We start from the raw sequence: 26,732 nt of genomic DNA on the forward strand, positions 1-26,732 counted from the left end.
CTGCCTTCACAACCTGGCCACCAGGACGCCGGGAAGGGAGCGTGAAAGGCAGGCAAGGATGGCAGGACTGTGGGCCGTGGATTGGTTCAGGAGCGTGGCCAGCCAGCCATTGCTCCCGGTTCGGCGAACCAGCCCCAGTCTTCGCTACCTACTCGCTCAATCCGGTCTGATCCGGTAGCATTTCACCCCTGGTCAATTGCCAAGCATCTGAATTTTGATCACATGACTATGGGGATGTTGCAATGGTTGTGAGAAAAATGGTCCTATATTCCTTTTTTTCAGGCTGCAGCCCATTAGAGAGATGACTATAACCTGACATGGGAATAGCAATAGCACTTAAGACATATACTTCTTTACAGTGCTTTCCAGCCCTCTCTAAGCAGTTTACAGAGTCAATCTCTTGTCCCCAACAATCTGGGTCCTCATTTTACTGACCTCGGAAGGATGGAAGGATGAGTTAACCTTCAGCCATTCAGAATCGAACTCCTGGCAGTGGGCAGAGTTAGTCTGCAATACTGCATTTTAACACTGGGAAGGAAGGAAGGAAGGAAGGAAGGAAGGAAGGAGGGAGGGAGGGAGGGAGGGATAGCAATAGCATTTAGTCTTATATACCGCTTTACAGTGCTTTACAGCGCTTTACAGCCCTCTCTAAGTGATTTTACAGAGTCAGCCTATTTCCCCCAACAATCTGGGTCCTCATTTTACCGACCTCGGAAGGATGGAAGGCTGAGTCAACCTTGAGCTGGTGAGAATCGAACTGTCAAAATGCAGTCAGCCGGCAGTCAGCAGAAATAGCCTGCAGTACCGCATCCAGCCACTGCGCCACGTAGCTCTATACTCCTTTGGTCGTCTATTCCCTTGGGCATTTATACAAATTCTACATGTTCCTCTGGTAGACGACCCAATTTAAATTCTTTCTCCACCCCGCCACCTCCCCTTGAGGAAAGGGTTATAACTAAATGGACCTGTTTGGCATTGCTAGGCTCTAAACTGGTTTAGTGAAGAAGATTTGGCCTTTTATCGTTTCAGATGAGGATAACCGGAGGTGCCATCTTTCCCACTCCTTTCCACGCCCTTTTAATTCCATCCCCTTTGAGTGCAGGAAGGAAGGCTATCAGCCCAGGAAGCCAGCCATTAAAGCCCTGGGTGATTTATCCTAGGAATAAAGTTTGCAGATATACATCTGCAGGCTATCAATATATTTATATGCAGCCATCGAAAAGGAGAAGCCATTTGCTGAAGTTGGACTTTTCGTGCAATCGCTCAGGGCCCCAGGGCCCGGCCTTCATGTCTCTACGCTGTATTTCAGCTTCAGACTGACAGATCTTCGTGTAAAGCTGCCTTTTCAATCCTTCACGACGATCTGCCTGTCACATCCAGGTGAATGGTAGCACCTGGGTTGATCCCCAGCTACTTTCACACTTACTTATCTGTCTTTATGGATTCACCGGCTGTGTCAAGTGGGTGCGTAACAGCATTACTGTCAGGTGACAAAACTGTCCCCAGAGCGTCACAAATGATTCTCTTTCTCGGTAAATGGAGGTAAGCAGAGCACAGGCGGTCTGGCTGTTTTCCCCCTCTTTCCGCAGCTTTTCCTGACCCACAATTCTAATTTAACTGAAACCAGGACTATTTCTAGTTTAAGGGAGGGAGGGAGAGAGGAAGGAAGGAGGGAGGAAGGAAGAAGAGAAAGGAAGAAGAATAGAAGTAGGGAGGGAGGGAGAGAAGGAAGGAAGGAAAAGAGGGAGGGAGGAAGGAAGAGGGGAGGGAGAGAGAAGGAAGGAAGGAAGGAAAGGAGGGAGGGGGAAAATGAAGGGAGGAAGAAAGAAGAGAAAGGAAGAAGAATAGAAGTAGGGAGGGAGGAGGAAGGAAGGAAGGAAAAGAGGAGGAGGAAGGAAGAGGAGGAGAGAGAAGGAAGGAAGGAAAGGAGGAGGGGAAAATGAAGGGACAAAGGAAGGAATGAAAGGAAGAAGAATAGAAGTAGGGAGGGAGGGAGAGAAGGAAGGAAGGAAAAGAGGGAGGGAGGAAGGAAGAGGGGAGGGAGAGAGAAGGAAGGAAGGAAGGAAAGGAGGGAGGGGGAAAATGAAGGGAGGAAGAAAGAAGAGAAAGGAAGAAGAATAGAAGTAGGGAGGGAGGGAGGGAAGGAAGGAAGGAAAAGAGGGAGGGAGGAAGGAAGAGGGGAGGGAGAGAGAAGGAAGGAAGGAAAGGAGGAGGGGAAAATGAAGGGACAAAGGAAGGAATGAAAGGAAGAAGAATAGAAGTAGGGAGGGAGGGAGAGAAGGAAGGAAGGAAAAGAGGGAGGGAGGAAGGAAGAGGGAGGAGAGAGAAGGAAGGAAGGAAGGAAAGGAGGAGGGGAAAATGAAGGAGGAAGGAAGAAGAGAAAGGAAGAATAGAGGGAGGGAGGGAGGAAGGAGGAGAGAGGAAGGAGGAGGAAAATAAAAGGAGGAGGGAGGGAGGAAGAGAAAGGAATAGAGGAGGAGGAGGAGAGAAGGAAGGGAGAGAGAGAGGGAGAGAAGGAAAGGAGGGAGGGGGGAGGGAGGAAGAAGGAAGGAAGGAAGGAGGGATGAAGGAGGGAGGGAGGGAGGAAGGAGGGAGAAAAATAGAGGAAGGAGGGAGAAAAATAGAGGAAGGAAGGAAGGAGAGAATAGAGGAAGGAAGGAAGGAAGGAAAGGTAGGAAGGATTTTTTAATAATTTGTTATTAAGACAAAAACGAGCATCTCCCTGCCAGTCCACAGAATTATTCATTCGTCCCTTGTTCTCCATACTGGCCTAGCAAATGAATTCCAAGATAGGTGAGGGAGCCAAGATTTATTTTTTTGCAAAAGGAAGCCCTGAAATACAGCAACAAACTCCCGCTTCATATAGTGTATCTTTTTATTTATTTATTTTTGAGTTCTAAAGTGGCCTAGCAGGTTGTACTTCAAAGACAAAACTCTCGAAAGGAGGAAAACCGCCTTCGTCTAATAAACTCAGAAGCAATTAAAAAAAAAAGCAACAACAACAACCCAGAAAAAGAGAAACCCGCCACCCAGCCCGGTGTAGTCGGAGAGGCAAACCACCTCCAGCTTCTTAGCCAGCCCCTGACCTCCAAAGCTGACAAGGTTTGATAGGAAATTTAATGTAATCGCCGGAGAAAGCCAACAGGGCCTATTGTCAGCAATGAAGTCCGAAAGTTTGAAGAATTAATATAAGGATACATGGGAAGTGCCCTCCGGGGACGCGTCTGTAGAACCAGGGCAAGACCGAGAGGGAAAAATGACTCCAGAACTAATTCCGCCATGACATTCTGTCATTGCCGCTAAATGGAGAAGGTTGGGGGGGGGGGGGAGAGGAAAAAAAAAATGACCAGATGCCTTTCTGTGCATTCTTTCCTGATCTAATAGAAACGAATATTGCTGACTTCCCAATGATCCATTTAAGTCGCAGAGAGATTTTCTCCAGGGACCACCGAAACGCTGGCCTGAATCTCAGCAAAGCAATAACTGCTACAAGCCTTCGTAGGAACCCAGTTAGGGGATCTGGCTGTCCATTAAACGTCAACATTTCAAAGAAAAGGCAGAAGAAATGCTTCTCTTTATCGTTTTTTTTTTAAAGGATGAGGACAGAGTCAGGTCTAACGCAAAATCTCTTCTATTCCTTCATTTCTCCCTTACTCTCTTTCTCTCTTACACTCTTTCTCTCTCTCTTACTTCTTTCTCTCGCTTTCTCTCCCTCTTACTTTCTCTCCCTTATTCTCTCTCTTGGTCTGTCTGCCTCTTATTCTTTCTCTTTTGTTCACACTTTCTCTCTTACTCTCTCTTATTCCCCCTCTTACTCTTTCTTTCTCTCTTACACTTTCTCTCTTATTCTCCCTCTCTCTTATTCCCTCTCTCGCTTTCTCTGTCTCTCTTACTCTTTCTTTCTCTCTCTTACACACTTTCTCTCTCTCTCTCTCTTATTCTCTCTCTCTCTTACACACTTTTTCTTTCTCTCTCTCTTATTCTCTCTCTGTGTGTGTTTATTTATTTATTTATAATTTAATTTCTATACCGCCCTTCTCCCGAAGGACTCAGGGCGGTTTACAGCCATATTTAAAAACACAAAATACAAACAGCAAATTTAAAACAGAATTAAAACCAAATATTTAATAGGCCGAATCAAAACTAAAACGGTCATAGACCGACGTAAAACCCATTTAAAAATTTTGATTTAAAATTACACTTAGGCCAGTCCCGCACAATAAAATAATAAAGTCTTAAGTTCACATTTGAAGGTCCGGAGGTTGGGGAGTTGGCGCAACCCGGGAGGCAGCTCATTCCAAAGGGCCGGTGCCACCACAGAGAAGGCTTTCCCCCTGGGGGCCGCTAACCGACATTTGCCTCTTACTCTTTCTCTTTCTTACACACTTTCTTTCTTACTCTCTTATTCCCCCTCTCTTTCTCTTTCTTTCTCTCTTACATACTTTCTCTCTTACTCTCTCTCTCTTATTCCCTCTCTCGAGGACTTCCTGTATTGTCCTATATAGTCATACATACTGGAGATTCAGTTTGGCATAATGGTTAAGGTACCGGCAAAGAAACCAGGGGACTGTGAGTTTTAGTCTCGCTAGCTTCAGACTTCATACCTTGTACGGTAAACAGAAAAAGAAAAGGCGAATATGACTGTATCTTGGACCTGAAACTGAGTCAGTTCAGCCCAAATGCAGAATTTACTTTCTTTTGAGCAAAAATTAACTAGTTTTATGTTCTGAATGTGCAATTTCAGTGGCCCTTTCTAAAAGACTTGCCATAGGCGGGGAGAATTCAAGGGCAAAGGGAGAGGAAGAGAAATTAAATATTTGCCCATCTTTTCCCATGCAGGGCACAAAAAAGCCAGAGAGTTCACAATAAATCATCTGACCCACTGAATAACAGAAGCTAAGAGAACGGCCAAATTACTGTCACAACGGAGGCTAAAATTAGTTGTGCTTTTTAGTTTACAGATTTAGAAAATGAGGGTTCTATTTTTTTAAAAAAAATCCTTGGAACTCACTTATGTTTAGTGCAACGTCTTTCTGAATGGCGCTGTCCAGGGTGCTGACAGCATTTTTTTCCAGCTGCAGCCTCTCACACAGCCACGAGGATGGTAGTAGCGAAAGCAGGAATTCTAATTATCCCTTCTAAATGCCCAAAATACCATGTCCACCAAAAGCCCTCTGCTCATTAGTAGGAGTAATTAACTTTACAACTGTCAACACAGACATCCCTGCAAGCTGACAGATAGATAGTAGCTCTGAGGGTGCTAATAAATCCAGAAATAACAACTTGACACGCAAATGCACAAAAGGATGCAGGTGATAAAGAAATGTTGACATCAAATCTAATTATCTGCGCAACGGCCAAGTACCAGCGAATCCCTCAGTAGTGGGAGCGTTATTGCATGCAATCAACCTCCACAGAAATGGCTCTAAACTGCGGGCACACAATAGGGTTTTTATAGCCCCTTGTCATATCAGTGGGAGGACAATATCAAAAAGGAAATTATGAGTGTCACGACCTCTCTGGGAGTTAAAATAAAATAAAATAATATAAATATAAATATAGGAAGTCGGGGAGGGAATTCCCGGTGATGAATATCAGCTTGGCTGAGGCCTGGCACATCCTCTCCTCCCACAGCCCTGATGGGTTTGTTTAAGGCCCGGGATGATATATGACATTTTCATCAGACACTTCAGGGATGTCACCGAGTGGAAAAATAAAGACCCTGAGCTGAGACGATGAGGGGAATTATGCAACTATAATTGCCGATCATAACCGGAGATGAGCCGACAATGGCTGTGTTCATATTGAGATGGCCCTTAAATTGTCAATGGCGGCAACGGCGGCTGCTGCTGCTGCTGCTTCGGTACGGCCAACTCCGGCCCCTATTTGGATCATTTTTCACTCTACTCTGAGGAAAACGCGACTTCTTTTAACATTTCCCCACCGCAGCCCAGGGCGACAGAAGGCTCTCAATTTGAGGGAAGGAAGGAAAGATGTGTAAACGATAGCATTTTTTCCCCTCTCCCCTCATACGGGGTGAGAAGATGAAATGTTTTCATCATACCTATTGTCGGGCTGGGCTTACACAAAATATGAGTTTATCTTCCTGACTCTGGTTGAATTTATGAGCAAAAGAAAAAAGAAAAAGAAAAGAGAGAGAGAAATGAAAGAGAGAGAGGAGAAAAAGAACAGAGGAGAGAAAGAGAGAAAGAGGAGACAGAGAGAGAGAGAGGAGAAAGAGAGAGAGGAGAAAGAGAGAGAGAGGAGAAAGAGAGAGAAGAGAGAAGAGAAAGAGAGAAAGAGGAGAGAGAGAGAGAGAGTAGAAAGAGAGAGGAGAAAGAGAGAGAGAGGAGAAAGAGAGAGAGAGGAGAAAGAGAGAGGAGAGAGGAGAGAGAGAGAAAGAGGAGAGAGAGAGAGGAGAGAAAGAGAGAGAGAGGAGAGAGGAGAGAGAGGAGAGAGGAGAGAGAGAGGAGAGAAAGAGAAAGAGGAGAGAGAGAGAGAGAGGAGAGAGAGAGGAGAAAGAGAGAAAGAGGAGAGAGAGAGAGAGAGAGAGGAGACAGAGAGAAGACAGAGAGGAGAGAGGAGAGAGAGAGAAGAGAAAGAGAGAGAGGAGAGAGAGAGAGAAATATCAAGGGCAGGGCAGATGCTCCAAAAAAGAGGCCTTCCTGGAAAAATCTCAATGGAAATCAAACGCCAGCAATTCTCATTAAAGGGTAGGGAAGGGCATATATAGAGATGTGAAGTTTCAAAAATAAAATTTAAATTAAAAAAAAAACAAACAGCTTCCCAAGCCAGGAGAAAAAGAAGGGAGATTAAAGCAAGTTTTTTCCCACTTAGGTGGGTGTATTTCAGACGATCCAGACCGATGCAAAATAAACAAAGAGGAAGAAGAAGAAATATCTTCCCCCTAAAATAATAGGCTGGAAGGCTTGGTTGGTAACCATTTGGTGATAACCATCAGCAATAATTCCTGGGGCACAGAGGTGAAGAGCCCCATCTGATCCAGAAGAAAAAGTAATTCACTGTACAAGCCGGGTCCGTATGAATTAGTTTGATCAAGTCATTACCCAGACGGTTAGGTTTTGTTTATCAATTTGACCTTCCATCAAATGTGGGGGGGCGACGACACACGTTTTCCCGTCTGCAAAGGATGCTCTTGGACTCCAGGCTCAGGGATTTCGGCATCTTTGCTAACCTTAAAGAGTGTAGTGGGGGAAAAAACAAAAAAACAACGGCAGGACGGAGAAACTGGAGGATTTGGCACTGGGGATACATAGATATTCTTGTTCATTTTGGCCTCTCTGTGCGCTTATACAAGAAACCTACTTCTGTTGAAAGGCAATGAGATTTCAATCTTCCTGCTCCTTTCCTTTTAAATGTCAAGTGGGAGAGAGGGAGGGAGGGACAAAGGAAGGAAGGAAGGAAGGAAGGAAGGAAGGAAGAAAGAGGAAGGGAGGGAGGGAGGGACAAAGGAAGGAAGGAAGGGAGGGAGGGAGGGAGGACGGAAGGAAGGAAGGAAGAGGGAGGGAGGGAGGGAGGGAGGGACAAAGGAAGGAAGGAAGGAAGGCAGGGAGGGAGGGAGGGAGGAAGGAAGGAAGGAAGGAAGGAAGAAAGAGGGAGGGAGGGAGGGAGGGACAAAGGAAGGAAGGAAGGAAGGAAGGAAGGAAGGAAGGAAGGAAGGAAGGAAGGAAGGAAGGAAGGAAGGGGGGAGGTAGATGCCAGGAGGAAGGAAGATTTGATTGATATGATCAATCAAATTGATCAAAAAGATTGATATGATTTGATTGCTTATTTATACCCTATGACCAGGGGAGAAATCCAACAGGTTCTGGAGAACCGGTAGCAGAAATTTTGAGTAATTCAGAGAACCAGCAAATACCACTTCTGGCTTGTCCCAGAGTGGGAAGGGAATAGAGATTTTGCAGTATCCTCCCCCTGCCATGCCCACCAAGCCACGCCCACAGAAAAATTGGATTTTATCACTGCCTATGATTATCATTAAGTGTTGTACCTTATGATTCTTGACGAATGTATCTTGTCTTTTTATGTACATTGACAGCATATGCACCAAAGACAAATTCCTTGTGTGTCCAATAACACTTGGCCAATAAAGAATTCTATTCTGTTCTGTTCTGTTCTATTCTATTCTTTTATGTACACTGAGAGCCTATGCACCAAAGACAAATTCCTTGTATGTCCAATCACACTTGGCCAATAAAGAATGCTATTCTATAGGAGCAGAATAAGTTTGGTGTCCAACTACTGCTGAAACCAGACCGTTTAATCTCCAGCGCTTAAACTAATAATTCATTCCAAAGTTAACCGAGAACAAAAAAAAAAATAATAATCCTGAAGTGAGTTTGTGTTCCCCTCACCCCCCCACCCCGCCCATTTGGATCTTTCTGGTTCAAAGAAGACCCCAAGTCTCAAAGTTAATTTGAGCTTTATTCGTAATCAAATTTCATCCCGGATTTTCTGGTTAGTCTAACAGAGTTAATTCCCCTTAATGTTAGCGAGGCATGGGAGAAGTCTCCGGCGGGGTAAAAGCCAACCTGGGATTTACAGCAGCTGTCAGGAAACACTCGGAGGGAATCTACATTAGCTGGAATGCAATCAGGCAGAAAACCTATTACATAGTGCTAAATATACTTAATCACATCTATTAGAGACAAAAAAATGAACTAAGTAATGATGACAATAGCCAAACGGTGTGTGTGGGTGGAGGAGATTAATAATAATAATAAAAAACCAAGTCTTAGAAGGGGGGGGGGGAGAGAAAAAATAACCCACGTTGGATTGCACAATAAAGCAGAACAGATATCAATGGGGCATTTCAGTGACAATTTGCTTATGATTTAAGTACAGCTCCCTCTTGGTGCCTTGCATATAGATCAATGATAAGGAATGAAGTTGCCGAAATATATACTCCGTCCTCCCACTTATTCTTGTAATATAGAAGGAATTTTTCTTCCCGACTTCCTTTTTGCGGCTCAATATTATTTTTTTTTCTTGATGTAATTCTGTTCCACAGGTGTTAACTGAAAATATATCAGGGGCCTTCTTCCCTCGCAGAAATGCCTCGTAAGAGAATTTATCTTTTCACTCTACCGCCCTGAAACAACTCTTAAAAGAAAAGGAAGGCAAATTCTTTTCTTTTTTCTCTCCCTCTTCCAAGCCGGGGCACATGTAAATGAAGAAAGTTTTCCTCCTTTTAATTCAAACAACTTTGCATTAGATAACATAAATGTTGTATCGGTGATTTTACTCCAGAGGTATCTAGCTCAATGAGATGACAAGGGCCTACTATGTTGCCAATTATTCAAAACTATTTCACAAAGCAAAATAAACAGAGCAAGAAAACTATAGCATGCATAAAATACTACACAGATACAATAGGAATTTTACAAGGGCTTACAACCAGTGGTGGGATTCAGCCAGTTCGCACCACTTCGGGAGAACTGGTTGTTAACTTTCTGAGCAGTTTGGCAAACTGGTTGTTGGAAGAACTCATTAGGGCACAGAACCGGTTGTTAAATTACTTGAATCCCACCACTGCTTACAACTATTTGTGACCCTTAACCAGGAGGAGAAGGAGGAGGAGGAGGAGGAAGAGGGGGGAGGAGGAGGAGGAAGAAGAAGGAGGAGGAGGAGGAGGAGGAGGAGGAGGAGGAGGAGGAAGGAGGAGGAGGAGGAGGAGGAGGAGGAGGAAGGGGAAGGGGAAGACAACACATTTTTAAATGATCAGTTGACAATGAGTTTCATGTTTAATGAATAAGAGAAATAATAATAATAATAATAATAATAATAATAATAATAATAATAATAATAATAATAATAATAATAATAATAATAATAATAATTCTGGAGGGAGAAATAGATGGAAGCTTAGATTCAATCTAACCCACAAGTGAAAAGACAATATCCATACTAGCCAATTTGGATTTAATTGTCTTTATGCTACTGAAAATTAACACTCTAATTTACTGCTGAGCAGGCCCAGGTGTTAATATCAGTCTGACAGGCTAAACATTCCAGTGTGACAGCTAGCTGGGGTTTTTTTTTTTGGTCCAGCCACACACATCTGCATCACGGCACCAATTTGATACAACCCCACCAGTTCTGGTCTCCGCTTGCCTCGGTTCCACAGGAGGGCATTCCTTTTGAAAGCTTGTTTATTCCCTTTAGCGTTATTGCATTTTTTAAAAAAGTAACCACGGAACAACGGAGAGGGTGGCCGGATGCTCAGAACCACAGACCTGCGAACAGTTAAGCACGCGAGAGTTACTACGTTAATGATCAAATCATCCTTAAAATGATAAGACTAAAACAATACCTCTTAAAAAAAAAAAAAGGAGTAAAGGAGACATCAGAAGAGCATCTGGTTTTTTTTCCCCTCTCTTTTTTTTAAACAAAATTTCTCAGGCTCTGGATCTTAATTTTTTACAGTTGACAGCGGTCTTATTTCAGCCAGTTAGTGGCATCTGGATGCTAGATAAACAGACACACAGGCGCGGGGGGGGGGGGGGGGCGCAAACGCACACACGCGCACTTGCACGCACAGACACACACAAGGCAACAATGCCATGCACTTTAATTAATTGTGGGGAGATTACACGGCCTTCCAACCGTATAGTCTGTCATCAGCAGGCATTACAGATTTATATTAGATGTTTCTCTACGGTGTCAAGAATAATTAAAACGGGGATGGAAAAGACGCCAACTAGTAATATTTTACATCAGTGGCAATTCTGAGCAGGAGAGGAAGAGGGGAAGGGAGAAAGAGAGAGAGAGAAAGAGAGGGAGGGAAGGAGGGAGGGAGAGGGGGAGAGAGAGAGAGAGAGAGGGAGGAAAGGAGGGAGGAAAGGAGGGAAGGAGGGGGAGAGAGAGAGGGGGGGGAAGGAGGGGAGGAGAGGTATTAACACTGCCAAACAATTTAAAAAGAAGATGTCAATTTTGGTAGCCTGACTGTGTGAGGAATAAAAAATTAGGCTGGCAAAGCAAGCCAAAATATTTAACCACCTTGAATAATGAGAGGCTCATGTTTAATCTATTAGACCTACCAGAATTGGAATGACATGTCAGAGTTATTAACGAAAGAGCCACCAAAATACAATGGTTAACATATGTTTTCCTTTTCTTTTTCCTGAAAGGGACTTCTGTGGAAGTCAGTCCCCCCTCCTCCCTTTTTTTTAATGCCCTAGGAAACACAGAAATTTTAAATACACCCCAACGCACAGCCCTGGTATGGTGCTAATTTGATTCGCAGAGTCTCGAGTGAAGCTAAACTTGAAAATAAATCAACACCCCCCCTTTTTTCCCCCACTGTGGAAGAATGGATGGATGGAGAGATGGAGAGAAAGACAGACACTGTGGATGGATGGATGGATGGATGGATAGAAAGACACTGTGGATGGATGAATGGATGGATGGACAGAAAGACACTGTGGATGGATGGATGGATGGATAGAAAGACACTGTGGATGGATGGATGGACGGACGGACAGAAAGATGCTGTGGATGGATGGAAGGATGGATGGATGGATGGACGGACAGAAAGACAGACACTGTGGATGGATGGATGGATGGATGGATGGATGGATGGATGCATGGATGGATGGATGGATAAATGGATGGATAGATACATGGATGGATGGATGGATGGGTAAATGGATGGATGGACAGAAAGACAGACAGACCACTGTGAATGGATGGATGGATGGATGGATGGATGGATAAATGGATGGATGGACAGAAAGACAGACAGACACTGTGGATGGATGGATGGATGGATGGATGGATGATGGGGTAGGAAGGGTCAACCTCATCCATTTCTTTCATCTGTGATAAAGACCCATGCCCAACAACATTGCTTTTTCTTCTCTTTTTCTGAATGAAAATTAAAAAAAACGCACACCCCAAAACAAATGAAAAATGCAAGGCAGGAAATCCAAATTGAAATGAAAGTCATCAAGGAATTGATTTGAGTAGATACAGCCCCAAGCTTCCTTCTCTCACCTCCAACCCCACCAACCCCCTTCTTCTTTTATTGTTAAAAATTCTTGACCCCTTGTCTTGTTACAGCGATGTCTGCATGATACAGTTAAGAGATAGTTCACGTTCTGCTACTTCGAGCGCTTGAAAGTATTGCACGACGCTTGACGTTGCCTTCTTAAATGACTCCGGAGTTGTGTTATGCATTATACATTAGCCCGTGGCATTGCGAATGACCTGAAAGCCCAGCTCCCTTGACTACATCTGGGAAAGAAGGTTTGGGATCCAATTACCTTGTCCCTTCTCCTTCAACAATGGAGTGACAAGGAGGCGGTGAGACGTGTTCATGGAAACTCGGCGGGAGCTACTGATTCTGCCCGGCTTTTGATCCTTCGCTTTGATCAAAAAAAAAAAAAGAAGAAGAAAAGGGAGGTATCATATTTGTCGGGGCCACAAAACACTTTTAGTCTTCTCATTCTACCATTGGGACAATCATAGCTTCTCTCCTGGAGAACGTATCCCCTTCCCTTGTTACTTTTAAGTTCAACATGCCGAGAAGTGACAAAAACAATGCGGCCTCTGTGAATGCTTCGTTTGTACCGAGGGACAGACGTGTCACGGTTCAACCTGCCTTCCAATTAGTTCTCTTCTTATCGTTGAGTTGGAACCGGAGGGAGATGAGAAAGTTCCAGCTGGAACGTCATTTCAATCCACCTCTAGTGGCTTCTCATGTTAAGAATCCTTTCTGCGTCAAGTGACGTCTCACTTTTCACATCCTGGCCAGAACGCTTTGGGAGTGAAGTGCTAAGATCTATCTGTCTTCTCAAACTTTTCTTCTGTTCTGCTTTCCTTTCTCATTCTTCAGAAGCCCTTTTCTGATACGCATTTCTCATCACTTTGCCTTCTCCAAGGCAGAGGAAATTCTCTTGGAAAAGAATGGTTTGCACTTACTCAGTGGTGGCATTCAGCTGGTTCTCTCCAGTTTGGGGGAACCTGTAGCGGCGGCTGCGGGAGGCTCACATTTGCAAACCAGTAGCGAAGGAAACTGAATACCACTACTCCATCAGGGGTCAAATGTAAAATTTGTTACTACCGGTTCTGTGGGCGTGGATTGGTGGTGGTGGGGTAATGTGACCAGGTGGGCGTGGCCAACTTTATTTTTAACTTTTAAAAGCATTTTTTTCTACAACCTCTTCGACCAAAGAGGTTGTAAAAAAATGCTTCTAAAAGCCTGTGATAATCAGCTGGGATCGCCAGAGGCAACTCAGCTGGGATCGCCAGAGGAAAAAAAAGTTTTTAAAGGGTTCTGACGATCCCAGCTGAGTTGCCTGATCGCCAGAACCTCTTAAAAGCATTTCTACAAATGCTTCAGCCAAAGAGGTTGTAAAAAAAAATGCTTTTAAAAGGTTCTGGCGATCAGGCAACTCAGCTGGGATCACCAGTGGGAAAAAAGTTTTTAAAGGGTTCTGACTATCCCTGCTGAGCCGCGCGATCATCAGAGGCTTTTTTTTTAAAAGCATTTGCTCAGGCAAAGAAAAAATGCTTTTAAAAGTAAAAAAAAAAAATCCTCTGATGATCGCTAGGCTCAGCTGGGCATGGAGGGGGACAGGGATTTTTGCTACCGGTTCTTCCAAACCACCTGCTGCCATCGTTACCAAATCGGGTGATCTGGCCCGAACCAGGAGCATTTCACCCTTGTACTACATTTATTTGGGACTTATCAATGTAGGAAAAACCATACAAGCTACAGACCCACGGAAAAAAAGAATTGTCCAATAAATGACAGGACAACCTACCGTCCTTAGTGACGGTATGATACAAAAACTACTCATCCAATCCTCTAAAGCAGGAGTCTCCAAACTTGGCAACTTTAAGACTTCTTGTTGTGCCTCGCCCGCCCTCCTCTCTGCAGCTGGGCCTCTCCCATCTCCTGCTATCTCAGCCAGAGACTGATAGTGAAGAAGAATGGCCTGGCATGCCTCCAGCCCCCAGCCCTGGCACCATGCCCGGACAGACTGAGCAAACAAACCTCCCTCCTATAGCATGTGAGCATGAAGCCAGCCACGAGCTAGAATTGCCGGCAGCTGAGCAGGAAGACGAAAGGTGGGCTGATCCCCGCTTCCGGAGAATGGAGAGGCGACGTCAGCAAAAGGAAGGGAGGGGCAGGCCTGGATAAGTACTGAGTCATGGAGCCACACCCCATGGCCTATATAAAGGATCTGCTTTTTGGCATTCCTTGAGTCAGGCAAAGTCTCATCTGGTTGCTGAAGTCACACCTTGGATTCCTGCCTGCCCTGAGAACTCTGACAGGAATTTGGCAAAGCTGCAGAGGCTTCGTGGCCACACTTGATACAGACTTCCCAGACCCGGCCGTCAGAGGAGGAGTGGGACACGACACTTCTGGACTTGAATGCCCAGAATTCACCAGCTGACTGGCTGCAGAATTCTGGGCGTTGAAGTCCACAAGTCTTAAAGTTGCCAAATTTAGAGATCCCTGCTCTAGAACTACCCATAACCAAGACCTTCTCATGCATTGTGTCAATATTGAATCACAATAGAAGCCTTTCGTTTTGCCCAGGAGAAATTACATGGCAGACTTTGGCACCACATTACCATACACACCTCAAAGGACACATGGTGCTCAAAATGGATGATTGTTTATGTTTTTCAGTGCCAAAGCCTTGATTAAAATTCAGTTAAGGTCCACATTACATTCCTGCCATGAATACATTAATTATTGCCGCTGATTAAATAACCCATACTTTCAACCTTTACATTTTAATACTGGGAACTCAGAAGAGCTCTATGCTAAACGGTTTATTAAATTCAAATTACAAAATAATAATAATAATAATAATAATAATAATAATAATAATAATAATAATAATCTTGACATTAATAATAAGATTATTATTATTATTATTATTATTATTATTATTATTATTATTATTATTATATAATAAACTGTTTTTTAAATAAATTATATCATGATTCATTTTACTATGTATTGAAGGAACACGGTCCAGCAGAAGAAAGAATGTAACTATTAATAAGTATGTCAATTAACGATAATACACTTGTTAAAAGGCTATCCCAAAACTGGTAATACACAAAGCTTTGTTTGAGAAGAAATTGGAGCAAATTAGCCCATTAACTGCTGTGGTTTTCTTCAGTTCCTTGTCATGTTTCTGTTTTATCTCTGTCCCACTCTAGTGGCTGTACAAAGACACTTCATATGCAGCCATAAATCGCAACAAGGGATCAGTTAGCAGCCTATCTTTTCAAGGTTTATGTGGAGCAACTGAACTGAAGAAAATATATATAAATCAACCAAATCGAAGTACTTTCATTTCTCCAAAGAGCCGGTAACACAAACAAGATTTTCCAAATCTAAGAAATATCTCTACACAAACACACGGAGAAAGGAAACTAAAGAGTAGGATTAGTTCCTTCTTCAACAGATTATCTGCTAGTTCATTCATGCCACATCCCAGGGATGTGTTTGAAAACTCTAAAGAGGTAATACAGATTAATTATTCCTTAATAGGCGAAACACTCAAATGTGCTTAAAAAAATTAGAACACTTGTTAGAGAAGACCAAAGATTTATCCAGCACAGTTTTCTGCAGAAAAATTGCCCAATGTCCAATTCTATGTCTATGGAGATTCTCAATCATCCACGTCGTGGGTGTCCCAAAAGTGCTTTTCCAAAAGACAACTGGACTTTCTTGGCTTTTCCCCCCGTTAAAAATATTTCACTTCTCATCCAAGAACCTTCTTCAGTTTCAAAGTAAAGGGTGGGGTATTCAGTTAGAACTGAAGAAGCTTCTTGAATTTTATGAAACTTTTTTTTTTTTTTGCATTTATATCCCGCCCTTCTCCGAAGACTCAGGGCGGCTTACACTATGTCAAGCAATAGTCTTCATCCATTTGTATATTATATACAAAGTCAACTTATTGCCCCCAACAATCTGGGTCCTCATTTTACCTACCTTATAAAGCATGGAAGGCTGAGTCAACCTTGGACCTGGTGGGACTTGAACCTGCAGTAATTGCAAGCAGCTGTGTTAATAACAGACTGTCTTAGCAGCCTGAGCCACCAGAGGCCTTCTTGTGCATTATATGAGATGAATGTCAACCCGTCTTAAATCTAAGATTTACAAGACAACCATCCGCCCTGTGGCACTGAATGCTGGGCAGCAACAACAGGGACCAGCTCTCTCCGTTCCATGGAAATGAGAATGCTCTGTTGGATATTGGGCATCTCCCTTCTTGACCAAATCAGAAATGACACCATTCGACAATATTATAGAAAAGGTGAGAGAAGGTCGACTCCGCTGGTATGGACATGTCCAGAGAGCAGCAACTTCCGCCGTGGCCAAGACTGCCTACCAACTAGAAGTCAATGGCTGGCGACCTTGTGGGTGTCCAAAAATATGCTAGGAAGAAGGAGGAGGAGGAGGAGGAGGAGGAGGAGGAGGAGGAGGAGGGGAAGAGGAGGAGGAAAAGAAGAAGATGAAGGAGAAGGGAAGGAGAAGGAGAGGAGAAGGAGGAGGAAAAGAAGGAGAAGGAGGAGAAGGAGGAAAAGAAGAAGAAAAAGAAGGAGGAGAAGGAGGAGGAAAAGAAGGAGGAGGAGGAGGGGGAGCAGCGGTGGCGGCGGCGAGAGCAGCAGCTGCCGCTGCTTGGATGAGAAATGTTTTCAAGGGAAAAAACCCAAGAAAGTCTGACCACGTTCCCTCAGCATTAAGGCCCAGTTCGTTCATGGTGCTGTGATCCATGCAAACAGCGTCTAAAACTAACAAAAGGGCCCTCTGAGCAAATACGAATTTTCTTCTCCTCCACCCTGAAAACATCTTCCTGAGAAGACTAGGTGGAGTTCTCTCCTGATTTCTTTTTTTTTTTCCCTTCTAAATGTATAGCTCATCCCATAATATACCGTAACCAAATTTTTGAACAAGGTGTTCACTCGGCAATTTTCCTTAAATAACAAAGTCAGATGTAACCTGTTGACAAAACTAAGATTTGATTTATAGTCAAGGTAGGTGGGGCTTTTTCTAAGCTGGGAAAGGTTAGGAGTGGAAGGGGGAGGCAATAACCGGGTTAGAAAGGAGATGCTTATTGATTATATTCAAAATAAGTATCAGATAAAAAAATATCGAATAGCATATGAGTAAATTTAGGAAATATTTTGTATTAGATATATTTCTGAAGGAGAGGGGAATTGAGAGTGTGATTAAGTGTGGAGTGACTAGAGATTATGATTTAGGAATTATTTTGGATTATGATTGTTAGTTTTGATACTCTGCATTTTGTTCTGGGAAGTCGGGGGGTAAGGGGAGGGAACTGGGGGTTGAGGTAGAGATGGAGTGATGGTTAATGTACAGGGATTATTGAAGATGTATAAATATAATTAATGTAGGGTCAGGTCTGTCCAGTTACCATTTTAGAACGGTGGGGAGGGAGAGAAGAGAGAGTAGGAGGTAGGAAAGAGGAGAAGAGGAAGGAAGAGGGGTAGAAGAGGGAGAAGGAGTGTAGGGTGGATGGAGGAGAGGATGTAGATAAGAGAAGGAGAGGAAGGTTTGGAAAGTAAAAGAAGGTAGAAGAGGGAAGAGTGTTAAAAAGGGGGGTGGTGACTGGGCAAGCCCGACTAATTGTATATAACTGTACATTGGATGAATTATTTGATATGATTGTAAAAATAAAACTTTTTTTAAAAAAAAAAAAAAAGAAAGGAGATGCTTAATATATTGTTAAATGTTACTAATTACACAGGCAGTTCTGTCCCCGTGTCACAAAAATGGTTCTCTCCCTTGTCGTTCTTCAGGGGTAATTTACAGCATTGCTCCGAGCAGTTTCTGTTGAAGCTGGAAGCATAAAATGTAAGCTTTCATTGTCTATTGACATATTTTTCTTGTTAAGCAACATTTAAAGTATTTGAGACAAGATGCTGTAATCATGGGTTTGTCTACAACTGTGAGCTCAACCTGTTGGAAGAAACTGCCTGAGGGTGAGGGATAAAAAAACAAGACACGGACAAAGCGATGCAATTTATTTTTATCTCATCGTAATTGTTCATTGGGGTCTTCATCAAAATACAACCCAGCATCTGTCTAGCCTGCTTAACTGAGTGACCAAAACATATCCTCTCCTGGAGTCGACAGCCAGATAAGCAGGGATTAACACTAGACAAACAATCGAGCAGAAAGCAATACCCTAATCAAAGAATTAGCAGAGAAAAAAATCATATCCCCATCAACACTGGCAGGGCAAGCTACTGTATGTAAACAGAGAACAAACCCCACACTCACTAGCACTGACAATGTTACCAAGTCTGGTAAGGAAATGTCTTCAAGCGAACAACCAAGACACACCAAGACTCCACAATCCAATCCTGAACTACGAATACTATCTTTTCTTTCTTAAACCATTTTTCTACAATTTCCCATGTTCTGCTCCTAGCACAATTCCCACATCAGGTATACAAGATACTGCAAGAATAATCAAATAGAAAGGGGAAATCAATTTAACCAATTTCTGAATGGAAAAATAGCTATTCCACCTATCCAAAGTTCAAAAGTGGCAATGCCTCTTGGACAGTGAGATAGGCAGCATATAAATTTAATAAATGAGTAGTTAAATAAATAAATAATAAAATGTACCTGCAATTTTTGGACCTGTTTCATTTCAGTGACAACTCAAATAAGTAGCATTGATATTTCACACATGACAGAAGCAACGAGCAGAAAAAGGTTTAGTTTATAAATAACTAAAAGCCCTTGCAGTTGGATCCAAGGTGTAGCAGATGACCAAGCTGAACCCGAGGGAGTGGTCAAGCACACATCATCAGCCTCAAATCCCTTCATGCCCACAAGAGAACTAAGTCAAGCCCACCTTGAACTCTGTTGACTCTTATCTACCACCAACTCACCTTGACCATTAGTAGTTCAGATTCTTGTACAGAGCTTTTTGCATACAATAAACTTATAGATTCATTTGAACTGACTGGACTTCTAATTACCCGCTCTTGATACCACCAATCAACAAAGGTTCTTTCTTTCTGTTGTGGTCCACAAGCAGCCTGGGGAGCTGCCAACAGAGTCGGACAGCGATGAGGCTGAGGAAGAACATAGACTAGTTCTGGAGGCTGGGGAAGGCCTGGATGAGGTTGGGCCAGGGCCATCTGGGAGTGATGTGCAGACTCGAGAGCCTCCAGAGGCCGACAGTAGTGAGGCAGAGGAACAGGAGGATCCTGTTCCTAATGCACGCATGAGAAGAGCTGCCAGAAGGCAAGAGCAGCTCAAGCAAAGAGGACGATTCGGGAGTAGGGCCAAGAGATGATTGGCCCCTTCCATCAGGCTTAAAAGACCAGCAACAGCGTTTGGGCTCTTTGCTGGAAAACAACGCTGATAGAATTTCTCCTTGTCTTGCTGCATTTATTTCTTGTCGGCGTCTTCTGCTTTTGAACTTTTGCCAAGAAAAGCCTTTGGCAGTTTGCCGAATTAGACCAAGGTTGGTGATAAGACTGAAGAATTGTTATGAAGAATTTGCTTTGATTTAGCTTGGACTATGCTGAGAGTGAGTTAATTCTCAGCTGTTCTAATAGTTTGTTTATTTTTGAACTGCGTTTACTACTACCTTACTTGGGCCTATGTCACACCACTTTCCTTTTTTTGATTCAGGAAACCTGGGACGCTAAATTCCTTGAGAAGCAAACTGTACACTCTGGATTAAGTAGAGACAACGTAGAATATAAGGGCATACATTTGTTTTCATTACAAGCCAGTTTCTCCAAAGCTGGGAACATTAGTATACTTCTCCGGTGCATTTGAACCTCCTGAAAACACCATATGTGGTCTCCCTTGTATGCTGCAGAAACTTAACCGGCGAATTAAGTTTTAATACAAATTGTTTTGTTCCCCCTAGAAGATTGATCTTGAGCGCTGTGTACTGTAAGTTGGAAAACTCACCATTACAATATTCATCTGCAATTATCTCTGGCTGTTAATAGCACCAGATAACCTGTCACTTTCTACCCAGTCTATAATTTATCATTTGCTGTTGCTTTTTCTTGCTTCCAACCCCGTTCCCTCCCTCCTTCCTCCCTTCTCCATGAACTCTTGCGGTATTTTCCAAATGTATAATCTTGTTGTATTTATTTCCCAATGGCCCAGCAAAATGAACACAAGTGCTGACTAGAACAAACTAAAAAGCAGGGCTATTGACAAGACGTCAGTTGTGTGGTAATGAACACTCTGGCTTGACTTTCACCTCGGCGGAGCTAACAGCTTTAATTTATGAATAAAGCAAACGAGAGGCAACCCTCCCCATTTTTTATTATACCCTCAGTGCTGTTTCATATAAAGTAATTAAAAGGTCAAGAGACGGGGCTGGGAACCAGATCTAAATGCAACCCTTTTGGACTGGTTTTTACGAAATTAAAAGTAAGCTTTAAAATAGAGAGAGAGAGAGAGAGAGAGAGAGAGAGAGAGAGAGAGAGAGAGAGGGAGACCGACAGAGACGGACAGACAGAGACCGAATTTCCTTTTTTTGATTCAGGAAACCTGGGACGCTAAATTCCTTGAGAAGCAAACTGTACACTCTGGATTAAGTAGAGACAACGTAGAATATAAGGGCATACATTTGTTTTCATTACAAGCCAGTTTCTCCAAAGCTGGGAACATTAGTATACTTCTCCGGTGCATTTGAACCTCCTGAAAACACCATATGTGGTCTCCCTTGTATGCTGCAGAAACTTAACCGGCGAATTAAGTTTTAATACAAATTGTTTTGTTCCCCCTAGAAGATTGATCTTGAGCGCTGTGTACTGTAAGTTGGAAAACTCACCATTACAATATTCATCTGCAATTATCTCTGGCTGTTAATAGCACCAGATAACCTGTCACTTTCTACCCAGTCTATAATTTATCATTTGCTGTTGCTTTTTCTTGCTTCCAACCCCGTTCCCTCCCTCCTTCCTCCCTTCTCCATGAACTCTTGCGGTATTTTCCAAATGTATAATCTTGTTGTATTTATTTCCCAATGGCCCAGCAAAATGAACACAAGTGCTGACTAGAACAAACTAAAAAGCAGGGCTATTGACAAGACGTCAGTTGTGTGGTAATGAACACTCTGGCTTGACTTTCACCTCGGCGGAGCTAACAGCTTTAATTTATGAATAAAGCAAACGAGAGGCAACCCTCCCCATTTTTTATTATACCCTCAGTGCTGTTTCATATAAAGTAATTAAAAGGTCAAGAGACGGGGCTGGGAACCAGATCTAAATGCAACCCTTTTGGACTGGTTTTTACGAAATTAAAAGTAAGCTTTAAAATAGAGAGAGAGAGAGAGAGAGAGAGAGGGAGACCGACAGAGACGGACAGACAGAGACCGAATTTCCTTTTTTTTTTTTTTTTTTTCATTGTTCTTCACAGAAAGCACCAGAGAGGCCAAAATTAGAGAATTGTTTGGACAACAGATTTATCAGAATAATCCTGGCCTCTAATTTAACTGACACGGGAATCATTGATCGGATAGGAGGCCTCCAATGAGATTTTCCTAGCTGATTCTCCCCACACATTCTTTTTATTGCTGACGTTATCTCCTTCCACAGGCTCGCCTTCCAACCTGCTGCAAGAATTAGAGGAAGGGGAGAGATGCAATCCCCTTTTGGAGTAATTGTGGGGGGGGGGTGTCGGGAAGAACTTTAACTAGGAAATGAGTTAAATTCGCCTGCAATGACCATTTCTGGTTAAAGAGAATCAATCTTCTATCTCCATCCATCTTTAAGGTGCTGGACCTGGCGTGGGGAGATTGATTTTAGTCCTGATTAATCCAGTATTGGATTTGTTCTTCTTTCTCATCCTAGAGCGGTTAGTTTAAAGGCCGCCTGCATTAGACCAGCATGGTAGGTTTGGTTGGTTGGTTGGATGGATGGATGGATGGGAAGAGAGAGAGAGAGAGAGATAAAGAAAGAGGGAAAGAGGGAGGGAGAGAAAGATAGAAAAAGATAGAGGGAGGGAGAGAGGGAGGGAGAGGAAGAGAAAGAGAGAGAAGGAGATGGATGGATGGGAAGAGAGAGAGAGAGAAAGAAAGAAGGAGAGAGGGAGGGAGAGAGAAAGAGAGAAAAAGATAGAGACAGAGAGAGAGGGAGGGAGAGAAAGAGAGAGAGAAAGAAAGAGAAAGAGAGGGAGGGAGGGAGGGAAAGGGAGGGAGCAAAGGAGAGAGAGAGAGAGAGAGAGAGAGAGAGAGAAGGAGGAGGGAGAGAAAGGGCTGAGGAATTCTGGGAGCTGAATTCTCACATCTTAAAATTGCCAAGGTTGAAAAACATTCCTTTAGGCCAACTTTTCTCAAGTGAAATTTTGCTCATATATATACACCAATTAACCATATTGCAATTCCTGCTTGTTGATGACTTGCATGATTGTATATGGCATTTAAGAAATGACCGACAGATATTTTGTATTGCTTTTCATGCCCAAACTAACCACTTCCAAAATAAGGACAACCATGACCTGGGTGACTGAGAATCTGTACAGACTTTTCCAAAATAAATGTTCTTTTCCCTAATTCAGCTCCACTTGTACAGTAGTGCAGGATATTATTTACACCATCAAATACCCGCTTCTAGCAAAAACTACATTGGTTTTAAATGTTCTGTGTATTTTTTTTTTTTAAATCTATGTAGAATCTCAATTTCTTTGCAAAAATTACTTTTCTGCAGTTCTTTTCCTTAAAAAGGAGTTAAACCAAGTTCTGGCGAACATTTCTTTGAAACTCAAACTCAATTTGTTTCAAGAAACTTTAATTACCTAAGATAAATAATTTGCCATCCGGACTAAAACCCACTTCATCTTTCTATTAATTTCCACATCCAAACTTTCACCCTTCCAGACTTCAACCGAGAGTTTGAAGATGGGTATCTGATGCTAAAACTTAGCCAAACCTTTCATCAGTTTTTTTTTTAGTTTTTTTTTGAAAACCTCAGTTAGAATTCCGTTTCTGAGAATAAATGGATATGGATCAGAAAGATTTTTCTACCAGCTAGCCTTCCTTTCTGGATGCAGTTCACAAGCTTTTCCTTTAATCATATTTTTGTTGATTATTTATTAGTTTCTGAGGGAAATCAAAGGATGGACAACTTAAAATATGTCTTCCATAAAATATTTCCTGAATCACAAGCTGTAGTAAAGAATTTATAGGAGGTGTCTTTCATGTGTCGATATGACCTGATTGAAGAATAAAATATATGTCTTTGGCATGCAGGCAAGATGCAAATGACGAAGGGACCCCAAATGGAACGCTATATCATAAATATCTGACGGCACAGTTGTTAGCCAAATGCTACCTGAGAAGATAAATCTGATGGGGCTTGCTCAAACATCGTATTGGAAAGAACGTCCATCATTCTTCCAGAGAGAACTGGGACATGAAGTGATCGTGCTAATTCAAAACCCAACTCTGAGTCCACAAAATAGTCTGGGAAAAGAGAAACGAACTGGACCCTGGTGTTCAATATCCATGGCTGGGAATAGGACTCATTGGAAGAAAAGTTAACGTCATAAGAAGAAAAACAAAACAAAACAAAACCCCATGGCATGTTTCGAGAATGCAGAAATCGGAAGTCAGGTAGGAAGGACATAGGTGTGTCTAATGATTGTTGTTGTTAGTTGCGAAGTCGTGTCCGACCCATCGCGACCCCATGGTCAACATTCCTCCCAGTCTTCCTGTCCTCTACCATCCTCTGGAGTCCATTTAAGCTCATGCCAATTGCTTCAGTGACTCCATCCAGCCACCTCGTTCTCTGCCGTCCCCTTCTTCTTTTGCCCTCCATCTTTCCCAGCATTAGGCTCTTCTCCAGTGAATCCTTCCTTCTCATTAGGTGGCCAAAATCTTTTGAGTTTCCTCTTCAGGATCTGGCCTTCTAAGGAGCAGTCAGGGTTGATCTCCTCTAGGACCGACTGGTTGGATCGCCTTGCAGTCCAAGGGACTCGCAGGAGTCTTCTCCAGCACCAGAGTTCAATGGCCTCAATTCTTTGGTGCTCAGCACAAAATCTCCAGAACTGTAAAGCCTACAAACTTGAAATTTGGCACGTATGTTCCTTTTGGCTTCTAGGTGCTCGCTAAGAAAGGATTTTTTGAAATGACCATCAGATCATTAGTATTTCATATACAGTATATTAACACGCACTGATGCTAAGGAGTTAGACGTTCTACTCCTCCTCCCCACCTGAAAAGAACTCTGTTCCAACTGCCACATGCCTCACATTCTGTTACCTCAGTTCAAACTGACACACGCTCCACTCCTTTACTCAGGAGTGGTCTGGGGCTCCTTACAGTACTAAATGTTGCTACCTCACCAAAATGTCTACGCCTTCCACCTATGGAACTGCTTCCAAACTCAAGGCGGCGGGAGAGATATTCCCTTATGTGTTTCAATCACCGACCACCACTGAACCAATGGATTGTGAACCAAATTTCTCCTGCATAGTGTCCACCCCCAACTCACTTTTTATACTGACCTCCTCAGTTCAGACAAATCCGTTCCTTCTACTCAACACAAGTTAAAGGGAAAAGGCCGTCTTTCTGCTACCCGGAAGTACAACGGATGCTTCCAAATGACATCTTTTGGAGCCAGAGAGGTGAAGGAGGGACAATTTTATGCCAACATTTGAAGTGCAGGGGCAGGTCTACCACAGGATAGGGAGTATCATGGCGGGGCCTCAGCAGCACCCTTCATTTCTCCATATATACTTCGTTGGTGATGATGACAATGAGAGTCTGTCAAGACCATGGGGATGCTACAGGGGTCGTAAGTGTGAAAAATGGTCATAAGTAGTGAAGCAAGGGTTATTCAGCTAGTTAATAATAATTGTTTAAACATCCTTGAACCAGAAAATTGATGTGTTAGTGTGCTGCTTCTGTGACATGCATGGAAAAGATTTTTCTGAATCGGGAAAGATCTCGCTTTCTTGACGGATCAACTAGAAACCCACCATTTTAGGGCCCCTATGATATTTGTGAAAAATCAGATTTTTTTAAAGAAATAAAATCAGATTTTTCCTTTTAAAGTCGGGAATGGGAGGAGAGCGGAAACTCAGAGACACAAACACACATACACACGTTCTAATTATGTGATTACATACATTCCTCTCACTTATGTCATTACATGTAATTAATCTTCCCCTGACTAAAACAACCAAACAAAATTATACAACAACACTTTAATTAGAAGTCTATTAAATATAGCAGACACACCCATTAAAGAGACACTCCTCAAATCCAAGAGGAGAGGAAATGGATGAATTCTATATAACTAGATGGGGTAATGTCATGTTATGATTCCCTCGGCAGACAGTGTTATTATCTCAATGTTTGCTGAATTTTTTTTTTAAAGGGATGTAAAAAATGACAAATATTTGTTACGGGTTAAGTTTAATTTTTTCAGTGAAGCTCCATGTTTTCTCCAAGGAATTCAAGGCGACATGTGTTTTCTTTCTTTCTTTCTTATCTCCATTTTATCTTCACACGCACAAAAAGAATCGGGGATTCAAGACAGATTTAAATCAAGAAGAATGGTTGTTCAGAAGTTGGGCTTAATACCTGAAGAGGAATGGTGATTGGATAATAAAGAAGAGCAAGAAAGATGATTAGGAGGCTAAAACATATGAAGAACGCTTGCAAGAACTGGGCATGTCTAGTTTAATGAAAAGAAGGACTAGGGGAGACATGATAGCAGTGTTCCAATATCTCAGGGGCTGCCCCAAAGAAGAGGGAGTCAAGCTATTCTCCAGAGCACCTGAGGGCAGGACTTTGGGCCAATCACCAGGAGATGGTAAGTTCTAGACTTGTCTTAGCCATAAAAGCTGCCTGGAGAACATTGGGCCAATCACCAGGAGATGGTGAGTTCTAGTCTCGCCTTAGCTATGAAAGCTGCCTGGGCCAAGCACCAGGAGATGGTGAGTTCTAGTCCCACCTTAGCCATGAAAGCTGCCTGGAGAACATTGGGCCAAGCACCAGGAGATGGTGAGTTCTAGTCCCGCCTTAGCTATGGAAGCTGCCTGGGCCAAGCACCAGGAAATGGTGAGTTCTAGTCCTGCCTTAGCTATGAAAGCTGCTTGGGCCAAGCACCAGGAGATGGTGAGTTCTAGTCCCACCTTAGCTATGAAAGCTGCCTGGGCCAAGCACCAGGAAATGGTGAGTTCTAGTCCCGCCTTAGCTATGAAAGCTGCCTGGGGGACTTTGAGCCAATCACCAGAAGATGGTGAGTTCTAATCCCGCCTTAGCCATGAAAGCTGCCTGGAGAACATTGGGCCAATCACCAGAAGATGGTGAGTTCTAGTCCCACCTTAGCTGTGAAAGCTGCCTGGGCCAATCACCAGGAGATGGTGAGTTCTAGTCCCGCCTCAGCTATGAAAGCTGCCTGGGCCAAGCACCAGGAGATGGTGAGTTCTAGTCCTGCCTTAGCTATGAAAGCTGCCTGGGCCAAGCACCAGGAGATGGTGAGTTCTAGTCCCACCTTAGCTATGAAAGCTGCCTGGGCCAAGCACCAGGAGATGGTTTTAGTTTTAGTTTAGTTTTAGTTTTATTTAGATTTTTATACCGCCCTTCTCCCGAAGGACTCAGGGCGGTGTACAGCCAAGTAATAAAACCATACAATATACACATTAAAACAAAGAACTTAAAACCAAGCATAATTATATAAATGGCCGAAATTTAAAACAGTCAATTTTAAAACCCTAAAAT

The 26,732-nt window shown here is 43.0% G+C and overlaps 1 protein-coding gene across 2 annotated transcripts in view; it reads right to left on the reverse strand.

Moving 5' to 3' along the window:
• Positions 1 to 26,732, reverse strand: part of FTO (FTO alpha-ketoglutarate dependent dioxygenase) — a 219,338-nt gene that overhangs the window by 39,672 nt on the left and 152,934 nt on the right. The window lies entirely within an intron of this gene.

Source organism: Ahaetulla prasina, chromosome 12 (assembly GCF_028640845.1).
Source record: "Ahaetulla prasina isolate Xishuangbanna chromosome 12, ASM2864084v1, whole genome shotgun sequence".
Classification (NCBI taxonomy): domain Eukaryota; kingdom Metazoa; phylum Chordata; class Lepidosauria; order Squamata; family Colubridae; genus Ahaetulla; species Ahaetulla prasina.